Source organism: Meleagris gallopavo, chromosome 2, assembly GCF_000146605.3.
Source record: "Meleagris gallopavo isolate NT-WF06-2002-E0010 breed Aviagen turkey brand Nicholas breeding stock chromosome 2, Turkey_5.1, whole genome shotgun sequence".
In the NCBI taxonomy this organism is placed as follows: domain Eukaryota; kingdom Metazoa; phylum Chordata; class Aves; order Galliformes; family Phasianidae; genus Meleagris; species Meleagris gallopavo.
The window spans coordinates 106,971,587-106,984,731 of NC_015012.2; positions in this window are offsets into that span (position 1 = coordinate 106,971,587).

Consider the following 13,145-nt stretch of genomic DNA (forward strand, 5'->3'; position numbering starts at 1 on the left):
GGCCCTCCAGGATTTTGCACAGTGCATCACGAGGCAACCATTTGAAGTTGGCAAGGCTCCATGTCTTTCAGTTCAGCTTGCTCTTCAGAATGAAACCCTGCTAACATACACAAATTTGCTTAACTCGGGCCATGCAAGCATTCCCACTGTCTTAAAAAGGAACTACTCTTGCTTATAATGCTCGGCATATGCCTGGCTTTATGGTACCAACCCTTTGGAGCAGTCTGTCTTCCTATCTGCATAAAGAAGCCATAATCATGACTGGCTCCTTTGAGCGCTGCCACAAAACAAACAAAACTGCGCACAAAAAATGCATTAAACGGCATGTAGAATTGCAAAAGCCTGCATTCATAAATTGGGAAATGGCAGTCTTGATTCTTGAGATGATGTTTTTCCTTTTGAGCTTGGAGGATGCTTGCCTCCATCCCACCCCCAGCCAGGGCCAGGTCAGGGCTCTTGTGGGCCCAAACCCTGCGCCGCACCTCACCCATGCAAATACTGCAGCAATTTCACATCCTCTCCACTCAAGGGTGGTTTGTAGCTCCTAGAGCACTCTCTTAGAATCAGAGAATGGCTTGGGTTGGAAGGGACCTCAAGGATCACGAAGCTCCAACCCCCCTGTGCCATGCAGGGCCACCAACCTCCACATCTCACAGCAGCCCAGGCTGCCCAGGGCCCCATCCAACCTGGCCTCGAACACCTCCAGGGATGGACGGGGATCCACAGCCTCTCTGGGCAGCTGTTCCAGCACTCTGCCTTGCTTCCTTTAGTACTTCTCCAATTCACTCAAGGTAACCACGTCCCTCTCCCTGCCTGGCACCCAGAGCAGCCAACTCCAAAACTGAGCTAACGTTGCTGCCTAGCTGAAACCCTCCTGCTAAGCAGGCACAAACTTTGATCAGAACATCTTTCTTTATGGGAGACACAAACTCAAACAGCAGAGGTGTGGCAAAACTACTGCTCTAGGGGAACCCTAGCAGGACATGTTAGGGAATCCTCATACCACCCCGTCTGCATTAATCTGACCTGAGCCCCAGTGACACCGCTGCCATCTGCAGAATCTGTGCTCCTGCTCTCAGAATCACTGCTTTTTTACAGTATTTAATGACAGACTCAACGCATTTCAGACGTAAAGTTAAGTTATGCACCTCATAGTTTGGTGAAAATCTCCCAGACAATCCAATGTGAAATACAAAAGTTATTCCACATGATGAAGAAAAGCTAACATTTGGCAATTTTATGATGTTTTCATCACGTGCACTCTTCATACCAGACAGAGAATACTCCTGAAGACAGTGCCACAGAGACAGAATCAAACGCAGTAGCAAAAATACTCCCAAATAAGTATCTGGTTAAAAGTCTGCTATGGTCAGAAAATTATATTTTTTAACTTCCTTGAACACAGCAGGAATGATGGAGCATGTTAAATGCCTAATTCAGTGTAAAAGTATGGAACCGTGCCAGCAAAGCAGAAGCTAACACCAAAAAAAAAAAACACGAAAAAGTGCTAATGATGTAACCACTAAACTTAGTTCTATTTCTGATCATTTGCTCTAGTTACCTGCCTGCATAGGTAAGTAATGAACAATGCTATGTGTCTTCAATAAGTTATGTGTTTAATGAATTATACGTCATGTAAAATCTACTTTGGCTAAATATCAGGATCGATGTCTCCTATTCTTCAACTAATACTACTAGACATTTACTCATTTATCCTCTTACACTACGGTTGTTCATTTAATAATTATGTAACACATCTTCCTCTTCCTTTTGCCTATTTATTTCTTTTTATTCCATAAATACAATACCTTCATCTGTTACACATAAAGAACTTATATAAAGCAGAAATTCTGCAGAACAGAGCTTTTGAACTCCTACTTTCAAAGCTCAGCTAAGAAATATGTTGCTCTAAGGCCAAAGTCTTATTTATATGAGTTTGTGGCTTAACTGACAAGTATTTTTCTGTGACAAGTAAAGGCAGACAGTTTGTATCTTAAATACCATAATCCAGTTTTCAACCCATATAGACGTCTGGAAGGGAACCAGTCAGTAAAGTAAATTACATTACATCCCACTGACAGTCCAAATAGAATCCAGGAGACTCATTACTTCTACCAAAGACAAAAGCAAAACATGGAGAGGTGTGGGAAGGTCATAAAGACGTGCAACTTGCAAGATTGCTTAATCAAAGTTAACAGAGAATTATTTATAAAAATACAAATGGAAGTTATTTCTTGCTTTAAATGCAAAGGTGGAATAGAAGCAACAGCTTGCCACATCTTTATGTGAGACCACGGGCTGACTGCTCCTGCTTCACAAGCTGCCAGGAGTTTGACCTCTTTAATTTGCTGGGATGTGTGGAAACAGCACCTCAAAAACAGTATTTCATAGCTAGGATGAATATTCTCTGTCTGCATGCTTTATATTATTTTTGTACTATTTATTCACAAGAGATTTTCCAGTTGTTAGACTCTGCCACCTCACGACAGATTTTGTTGATCTAGAAAGCCAAGATAACTGCAATCAAAGCTGAAATTCCACCTTTTCCATTCAGAAGTAACATCCGAGAAGGAACACTGCTGCACAAATTAGAATCTGGAGTTCAACAGCACTTCCTATTCTTGCAGGTACGGCTGCAGCTCACAGCCCAAGCTGGGCACTCACAAACTGAGCTTCACCTTTACCTGAAGTGCTTCTACAGGAATGAAGACAAAATTACAATCTGGGTGTTTATTTCTGGTATTATAAAGTGCTCACTGCTTTATTCACAACCTGTATTTCAGAATCAATGCAATCCCAGCACAGCACGTTACTTACACTACACAAGATGCAGACAATCCCTTCTCTCATTTCCAAATCAGAAACCGAGCGAATGCATTTTTAATTCCGACAGTGGTTTGAATTTCCACGCAGAGGTCACATATTGTACAGAACAAGAAGCTGGAAGGGAGGCAGCCAGAGAAATGCAGCACACATTTCTCGGTGTGGCAGCTGGATTCACCGATCCCAATGCAACCTACTGGGTTGTATTCAGAGTTATTAATGTGGCATTTTACAAAACGACCCAGTGCTAACTCCCTGACTTTTAGAAATAGAGATTTTCTCCTCCTCCCTGCAAAAAGCCCCTGTGGTTGTTATTTCAGTTCGGTGCTACCCACATATCTGCAGGAGAGGGGAAAAACCCCTTTGTTTTGATAGGAACAGGGAAGGGAGGAACGGGACACAGCTCCCGAGCCAGTGGCTGCCTCTAAATGCTGCCTGTATCTCCATTCTTCCAGCAGTCCCAGGGAGATCTGCCTCCAGAATACACACAGCAAAGTTCCGTTTCTCCTGAAAAAAAGGAGAAATCTCTTTCTGTAGGCAACAGCTCCAGCTGTAAGGAACACATTAAGTTAGAGCAGGCTTTCGTTCCGTAAGTTTGTGTTACGGGAAGCTTAAATACAGATTATCTCATTCGGGAACCCCCACCTTACAGCAGTAGCCGTTCATTCTGATTGCTCGGATAGCTGAGGAAAAAGGGTCTTTTTCCTTGTCACTGAGTAACATTTCATGATGGGTTCAACGCAGGAAGTTACACCACCGCCGGAATGCGATTGTCTGCAACTGCAGAGCCACTCCTGATGCATGGATCTGTGTTCTGCTACACAGAAAAGCGTCAGCCCTTCAGCATTGCAGCTCTGAACACTTTCAGCTCCTAACGAGGTAAACTAAAAAGGAATCCATCCACTGCAATCAAAATAATTCTAAACCGCATAATCATTTTTTCACAGCATTTTTTCCCTCCTGTATGGAGTGGATTAGAGCAAATGCGATTCACACATGCTGTTTCTTATTCAGAGGAAAACACCGAGTAAGGATGTGGAGAATTTCTAGCCAAATCTTCGTTCAGATCCAAGATCCGCGGACGCCACTGTAATTGAGAGACATTCACAACCAGATAGCTGGAGACTTCATTTTCGTTTAAAATAATACCTCTCCTGCAGCAGCTCCAACTAAAACATCAATGTTATTTAACTTCTAGCAAACCGCCTCGAGTTGAACTTGCAGCAGATGAGAGGTTCTTGCTTTAATTTCGTTCAGCAAAGGACGCGGCTCAGAACCGAATATCCGTAGGTGACAGAAACGTGCCGCCTCTTTTCGCTGCACTGTGCACGAGGTGTCCCTAAGAGCACTGTGCTTTTACACCTTGACTTGGCATCGGACAATGGAAAGTGAGCTGTTCCTCCCATACATCCACACGTTACAGTGCAAGTCCTGTGAGCTCATCGTGCGCAGCCCAAATCTGCCTACTCATAACGTCCTGCCGCTCAGCGATCCGAAATGCTCAATTAACTGCCCCAGAAACACTTCTATTGCTTTCGCATTTCCAATCAGTTGTGATTGAGTTCCACCCTTCTGTCACTCTGCTTTGCATTAGGAAGAATGATTTCAAGTGGCACATTTGAGGTTTTATTACACGAGGCAAAACTGCGTTTGAATTGTATCACACTGAAATGCAGAAAGTAGGAAAACAACTGGGAAATATAAAAAGATGCAAGGCTACACAGCTCCCCGATCTCTGTGTGAGATGCTTACTTTCTCATTAAAAGCATTATCAATTTTCCCTATTGCTTACTTTGGTAGTCTACAAAGGAGAAAAAATGAATAAAACAGAAAAAAATACTTCCAAATCATATTTTAAAATTAACTTTCAGCTGCTTCCTGAGGTATTCCACAAGCACTGGTGCTCAGGCTCTCAGCCTCATCACAGGGCAGTGCCCATTCAGCAGCAGCTCCCACCTCCAGCCCTGCTCCAATGTGTCGGTTCAGCAACCACAGAACATGAACAGACTTTTTTGTCCCCCGCAGTGATTGGAAAATACTCTCAATAAAGACGATCACATTTCAAAATCATTTCATCTGGTTGCTCATTTCTGATTTTCCATGCACAGAATCTTTAGTAAAATTGGAGCTGCTAACTTTAACTTAGAACTGAAGCTGACTATGTCAACTTTTCTATAAATATAAAGCAACGCGTTTGAAACTCATGTTCACATGTCCAAATAGAGGCATCCTTTCTGCAGTGTTTTCAGTCCAGTTTCATTTGGAGTGACAGAAGAGATCCACCAACGCCTCTCAGAATAGAGTGAGTGTGAGCTCCACACAGTATTTAATAAAAACAGCCAACTACCCGACCACAGGGCTTCCATGCATTCAGCTCCAGGTATTCCCAAGCAAACAACATGCAGAATAGATACTCATTTTAGAAACAGAATCAACAACCAGCCTTTGACACATGCTACAAACACAACTGCAGTTAGCATTTGGATGTTTGTAAGAGTATCATAGAATGGCCAGGGTTGGAAGGGACCTCAAGGATCACAAAGCTCCAACCCCCCTGTGCCATGCAGGGCCACCAACCTCCACATCTCACAGCAGCCCAGGCTGCCCAGGGCCCCATCCAACCTGGCCTTGAACACCTCCAGGGATGGACGGGGCATCCACAGCCTCTCTGGGCAGCTGTTCCAGCACCTCACCACTCTCACAGCAAACAACTTCCCCCTGACACCCAACCTCAATCTTCGCTCCTTCAACTTCAAACCATTTCCCATTGCCAAGAGGAAGCCAAGGAGGCACCTACTTGCATGAGCAGAATGGGGGAGGACTTGTGAATGATGGAAGAATCAGCGAGGCCAAACCTCTGCCTTATGACAACCTTCACAGAAAAAAAAAAGAGATTTTTTAAGTGCTGTTTTCCCCAAACTGCTTTCCTGCTTTAGTAAATGTCATTATGTCATTTCTTCTCAGAATTTCAGCATTGTATCTAACGTAGCAGTAGCCGTTACTATGCTATACCATCTTGGCAATGGGTACGTTTGGATTTGATTTATTAAAAATATGTCTACTTCACGGGAATTTGCTGAGATAAGTGAAATGAAGTCAAGTTATCCGTGCAAATGTATCAGAATATTCTGAAAAGAACTGAAAGGACAGAAACAGTTTCAGCCGTGTTCCAATTATCTAATTATTGATTAGGCGTATTTTTTCCATAATTTTAAGCTTCAATCACTTCCCACAAATTTTCCAAGTTTCCATTTTATAAATATTTACATTCACAGTAAAATGGCATCTCAGAAAGCCAAGCCAAATCTTAGCGTTGCTTTTCCTCCTCGTGATAATCACTAGATAATATTTTCCCCCTTAAACCGCAAAGAAAAAAATGCAACGAATGTATTTGAATATTGATCAATGCAGACTCTATTCCCAATCTTTCTCAGAAGTATATTTCTATGACACAAAATGAAAATAAAAAAATTAAAAACAGCCTGTTATGAATGCTAATTTAAATGGGCTTAAAATAAGAAATGTATGAAACTCAGAAATGGCATTTCTAAGCAAAATGCATTACCGTTTAAATGAATAAAAGGAAAGAATAAAATAGTACTTGAAAAAATAAGTTTCTTTTGCACCCTTCTAAGGGATTTAAGCTGTAAAAATACCTGTAGATACAGTAAAATAGCTAAAAATGTATTTAAAGTTATTTTCCACTGCGATCAGCAATTTTAAAAGGGGAAATAAATGACACCATCACGTGACAGGGCAGCAGGAGACACGTAGCTTCAATATTGATTTGAAATAGCCATTTTCAAGGAACAGTTGAAATAACAGGGGCTGAACCTTCAATGTTTGAAGTAAGTACTGCTAGAAATGGCAAAAAAAGTGTCAATGGAAATTCAGTCACCACACAGACTCTTCATCTTCCAACGTCAATACACTGAAGAGAAGGTCGCCACTTCAGTGCTCACATTCAGAACTTACATTAACGGCACAGAAACCCATGCATTTCAACCTCCTGCATTTGTTAACTTTGTTTTCCTTTCTCTGCAGTATATTTCACAGGCAGGGAAATAAAACTGGTAACCTCTCAGTACTTTAATTTATGATGCCACAATTCAGTTCCTACCAAGCAAGGTTTCGCGTGGTCAGCACTGAAGTAAGATTCGTCGGCTCTAAACGAAACGTATTTCAGGAGAAAAGGGAAAAAAGCCACTGTGCATGAGCTCAACTTCCACATGAAATGGAGAACATGGACCACTGCACTGTGTGTGTGACTATGAAACACACAGCCCAATGATTTTTAAGTTGTAGCATCTCAAAAGAAAGGTGAGTTTACAAAATAGAGTAACCTTAGCAAGGAGCAAGCACCCCATAGAAAACAGCAACAAAAAAATCCCTTATTCTCCACGGCAGCCTCTTACATTCCAGTGACCTGTCTGCTCATTCTGCTTACTCCACAGAATCACAGAAATCCATCTTTTCCCCTAATTGTTTTCTGTGCTCTGATAATCCTGCATCACCACGTAATGCTGTTCCCAAACAATACCAACACGGATGGATGGGATTATTTGCTGGGAAAGAGTACAAGCCGGTTCTAGTGGGTGGCTAGAGAACACAGTCAAGAAATAGATATGAAAAAAGACAACTAGGAAATATATTCACTTGAAATTACAGTTGGATAAAAACAGCTATGTAAATAGGTATCACAGCTCCAGGTTTCCACAGCCTTTCCTGAACTGTGCCACTGGGGGAAGGTCAGTTTCTACATTTGCTCCTTAAGGCTTCTGCCCCAGCCACACTTCGGTCCAGCTCAGCAGGGCCAGGGCCCAGAGCGACCATTAAGACCTTCTGGGGACAGATGCTTGTTTTGGAGATGCTTGTTTTGTCACAAGAATCTGAAAAAATAATGCCCATTATTAATAATATAGTCCATGCTACATGTAACTTTTATCACAAAATACTTTAGGTTGGAAGGAACTTCTGGAAGTCAGTGGGTCCAACTCTCTTGCTCAAGCACAGCTATCAAATCTGGAATCCAGGGGCAGAATTTGAGCATCTCTTTTCCCAAACCACTTTGTAGGTGGGAGACAAATGTCTGCTTCCCCAGAACAGGTTTTTTTTTTATCAGAACTTGAGCAAGTAAAGCTAAGTATGCTGTAAAGCGTCATACTGAATAAGTTATAATTTGTAATTTTGGAGAGAAGGGACCTCTGATCAATTTCTGGTCCGAATCCCCATTTAAAATATTGGTGGTGTTGAACTGCATTGGTTATACAAAAGACTAAGCAGTTTCCAGAAGCTGATAGGAATTTATCACAGGCTCAGTTCAGTCTCGTTAACTTCTGCATAATTGTGTTAATTTTCCATTAATGCAATTCGTAAGTACACATATATTAAAAATTCCATTTTTCTGCCTCAAGTACTCCTTATGAATGCCATTAATGGAAATGTACTTATTTGTACAGTCCAATTTCTTGTCACTGCAAATAAACACTGTCTACAAATCTAGCTGCAATTTTAAATGTTCTACCTTCGTTCCCAACAGAGCATAGTAACAATACATATATTCCAGAAACCTGTCTTTACTCCTACCAGCAAACCTTACAGCTTAACTCCTTAAACTTCTCTTCTGCTTGTTCTCCTACTGAAATTCTTCCAAGTGCAGATTTTGTAAGAAGACTGTACATTGCAATCATTTCAGGATATCAAAGGTTTTCCAATCTTCCAGCAGAAAATTTTCCCATGGCTTACCCTTACCTTCACATTTTCTTTATTTTGCTCTCACGCTGTAACTCTGCTCTTACTAAAACTCACAACTCATTTCCTCCTGCCCAACACCTTTCTGTCCTACTCCTTCTCCAGTACCAAACTTTTTATCACTTCCTTCCCCATCGGCCAGCCTGAACTCACCAGTTCCATGAAGTTTCCACCAAGGAGAAAAACAACACTCTTGTCTCCAAAAACTTTTTCATCAAATGATATTGTTTTTATAGAAGGTCATGTACAGATGACCCTGTAAAGACTACAGTATGGCAATCTCCTATCATGAAGCACTGCATTTTCCGTGCACTGTAGACTTATCCTCCCTTTGATAGGTGCTGGACTTGTTTTGGGTAGGTCGGCTTGGACAGTAAGACTTCCAAAGCAAGATACGCCCTTTTTCTATGCAGATAGTCACAATATTTGTGAGAAAAGCCCAGCTTCAATTGCTGTCATGATGGCTGAGAGAAGACAGGGAGAGAACACCTCTGATAGTCTTGCTTACACAGAATTATAGAAATAAATGCCACTGTCCTTTGAGATGTACATTTATCATGCTGAAAATTCAAATATCACTAGATAACTAGTATATAGGCTTAATTAAAAACAATAATAAATAATTCAAGAGCTATAAGACAGGATTCTTCACCAAAATGAGGATGGAATACAGATCCAGCTTCCTTTTCATACCTTATTATGTGGGCTTGCTCAAAACTAGTAGGCCAGGATGATTTGCCCCACCAAAAAGGTCTGCATGAAAACATCTCAACCAATGTTAAACCAGACATTTTATATCTCATAAAAAACATCCTTACAAAAAAGAGAGAATAGCCGTCATCCTTCAAAAAGTGAATAAAATTACATCACACCGAGGAAACAAATTCCTGAGATCATCAGAGCGCAGCACACATAGACAAGCCCACATCTTCTCAGCTTGGTTTTCAGACTCCAGACAAATACGATGGCTTGGTGGATGAGTAGGAATCTAAAACACCAAGTTGAGCTAGTGCTGTATTAAGTACCAGTGCAAGACTTCAATGAATCCTCGTAATCACTGGAGAAGCAATGCTGGTGAAAAGATGCTGCTGAAAGACACGGAAAAATGTGCTACCATCCATCTTACCTTACATAATTTGTGAAATTAAATTGTGCTGTAAGACAGTAAATTTAAGCAAGCCAACAGCACACCATCAAAAAGTTTATAAACCTGAAAATTAAACATTTATAAACCAGAGAAATGTCAATATAATGAGAGTAATTAAGGGCAGGAAGAGATTTTAAACAATAAAGCTATGTATAAATGAGCAGCGTGGCTCATAGCGACAGTATCTAGCCATTCAATGACCACCCAAGCACAGAGAATTTTAGGAACGAGTAATGTACTTCCTACAACACCTCAAAACTTTCTGACCACACACAGGCTGTGTGGCAAAAAAAAAAAAGAAAAGAAAAAAAAAACACTAAGGAAAATAGTCTAACGATTTAAACAAACAGAAGTTTATAAATGTGCTTTATTAAAAAAGATACTAATTGATAACATCCAAGAGCCAGAAGCAGCACCAGAAAAAGCCAACCATGACAAACTGGCTGTTACGTGAGGGGAAATGAACCATTCCTCATTTCCTATAGAGATCTTCACTAAAAGGACTGCAATGTTCTTAAGAAATTTCATTACAAGTGAAATTCAAATCTATATTCATTATGTGCATTCTGTTTGTGTATCAAAAAGATATGCCCCAAAATACTCTGAAACAGCTGTAATTCAACAATAATAAAAATATCATCAAACAATAAAAATATAATCAAATTCAATTCCTGGATAAGGAGTTGGCTGGATGGCCACAGTCAGAGAGCTGCGGTCAACAGCTCAATGTCCAAAGGGGGACTGGTGACAAGTGGCATTCTTTCGGGATCAGAGTTGGGATGGGTGTTATTTAACATCTTTGCAGGCAGCTCAGACAGGGGGATCGAGTGCACTCAGCAAGTCTGCAAACAATACCAAGCTGAGTGATGCAGCTGACGTGCTGGAGGGAAGGGATGCCATCCAGATGGACCTGAACAGGCTAGAGAAGTGGGCCCATGCCAACCTCATGAAGTTCATCAAAGCCAAGTGCAAGGTCCCACATCTAGGTCAGGGCAATCCCAAGCACAGATACAGGTTGGGTGGACAACGGGTTGAGAGCAGTCCTGAGAAGGATTTGGTGGCGTCAGCCGATGAAAGACTGAACATAAACTATTAATGTATTCTTGCAGCCCAGACTGCAACACCAACTGTGTCCTGGGTTGCAACACGTGGTTGTAGATGCTCCCTGCCTGGAAGCACTCAAGGCCAGGCTGTGAGCAATCTAGAGGCTGGAGAGAAGTGTCCCTGCCTACAGCAGGGGGTTGGAACTGGGTGATCTTAAAGGTCCCTTCCAACCCAAACCATCCTATGATCATATGTAAAATATAGAAACAAACAAACAAACAAACAAAAATATTAATCAGGTTAGCAAAATCATCATGTCTAAATATTATTCTTGTGATTTATTTATTATTTTTTTTACAGCAACAACCTACAGACTTAAAGGGATGAGGTGCTTATCATTGCATGCACAAACAAGTAGAGATGAGCCATGCATCAACAGCTCCAACATCCCATAATATACATTAGGATGTATTCCTAGTACACAGAAATGCCTTGCCTTGCTTTAAACTACACATTCAAATGCATAATTAATACAATTCTCCAAGAATAGATTATGTATCCTTTTCTCTATTGCCAAGTCCTTCTAAGTACATAAAATGTTCTTCTCTCAACATTGTCTTTAGAAGTGTTAAAAGTATGAATCAAATGCTAATGAAATAACCTACGAATTTCTTTAACAAAAAAACTGCCCTCAATAAAAATACCAGAAATACCACCAAATTTTGAAAAATAGTATTAATACTTAATGTGCAGCCATGAAACTGTCAGAATGTACTGAAAACTGAATTTCTTTTATGTTTTACAGAAAATGAACTTCCAATAATTCATCATTTACTCATCTTCCAGTGCTGACCCACCAACATTCACTGGCTACTAAAAGCAACATTTCAGGGCCATAATAATGATTTTCACTTAAGACAGATATTTATACTCGTCCACTCTTCCTGGTGAAATCTACAGAAAAACAAAAGCTAGTTTTTCAGATCACCAGACCAAAATGCTTGCTTATTAAATACTAAATCAAAGTCCAGTCCTCCCAAGTTGGCATGGACCTCTCAACTCCCGTGTAATACTCTGAACCAAACTGGTTCTATCTCAGAGGGCAGCACGTTCAGATAGAAATATTAACACATACATCATAGCAGGAAGATGCACACAGTGTCTCAAGAAGTTCCTCTTCTGAAGGGAGAACAACTTTCACTTTGGAATATCTTTTCTGCCTTAAAATTCACCACACACACAATTTGATCAGAGATTTCCATCAGCAATTGACCAACACGCTCAACTGTTCAGCATCACAAGGGGAAAAACTAACAACCTGTGGTGGACTATTATCCACTTAAAGTAAATACCAGCCTCGAAACAGCGTCATAAAAATAAAAGTAGCACTCTTTATTATCTCAGACTACAAAAATGAACAGAAAACTTGAAAGTTCTTACAGGGTGGTTTCCAAATATCCTGATGGAGCCTATTTACAGGTTAGTTAAGGCTTTATTGAATGCTGAAATTTAAGGAATAAGGAAAATGTAAATAAGTAAAATTTAGCAATGGTTTTCCAGATAACAATCCAAGAATGGAAATTCTGAATAAGCCTTTAAATACCTACATGCTGATACGTGTAAAATATAATGGTCTCTACTAGCCAGTACAAAAAGAATGGAAAAACATCATCAAGCTTTGCTAAATAAAGCTTCCTGAGTTAGCAAAACAGATTTCATGTAGCCTTCAAGGGGAAACATTGCCAGAAAGGATCTTTTATTTAGATTTTTTCAAACGAAATGTTAGAAAAAAAAAATTCAGTAAAGCTAAAATGAAGTCTTGCAATAAATCATTTCAAAACCTAACGCAGCTCTCACCTCCATCACTCAGCACCACAGCACTGCCAAGTGTTGGCAGAGGACACGTGGGATCTGATAGGATGGTCCATGTATCTACCATCACATACCTGAATTATCACTGCTGCTGCCCAGAGACTAACCCCCTCAAAAACTGCAGCAGTACAAAGTTCAGAAGTTCACTGCTCATCACAGCACAATGGAAGGAAGCTCATGCAATGTCCTTCTTCTGTTGTACCTTTAACATACTGAAAGAGAATCCAATTTGTAGAAGTCATAAATTCATTTCTACACATTTAGCATCTTGTTTCTCTTCTAGCACATTACTTCCTTACAAAGTCTGCTTTCTGGTATGCTTTTCTGCCTTCCATCCTAACTACAATATCAACGCTCAATCCAACAGGCAAAGGAAAACAGAAGACTGGTGATAAAGGAAAATTACTTTAGGGAATCTTTAAAATAAACTGTAGTTGATATGATGACAATCATATAACCACTTAGGTTGGAAAACACCTTCAAGGAGAAATTTCCGTTAAAAAAAAAA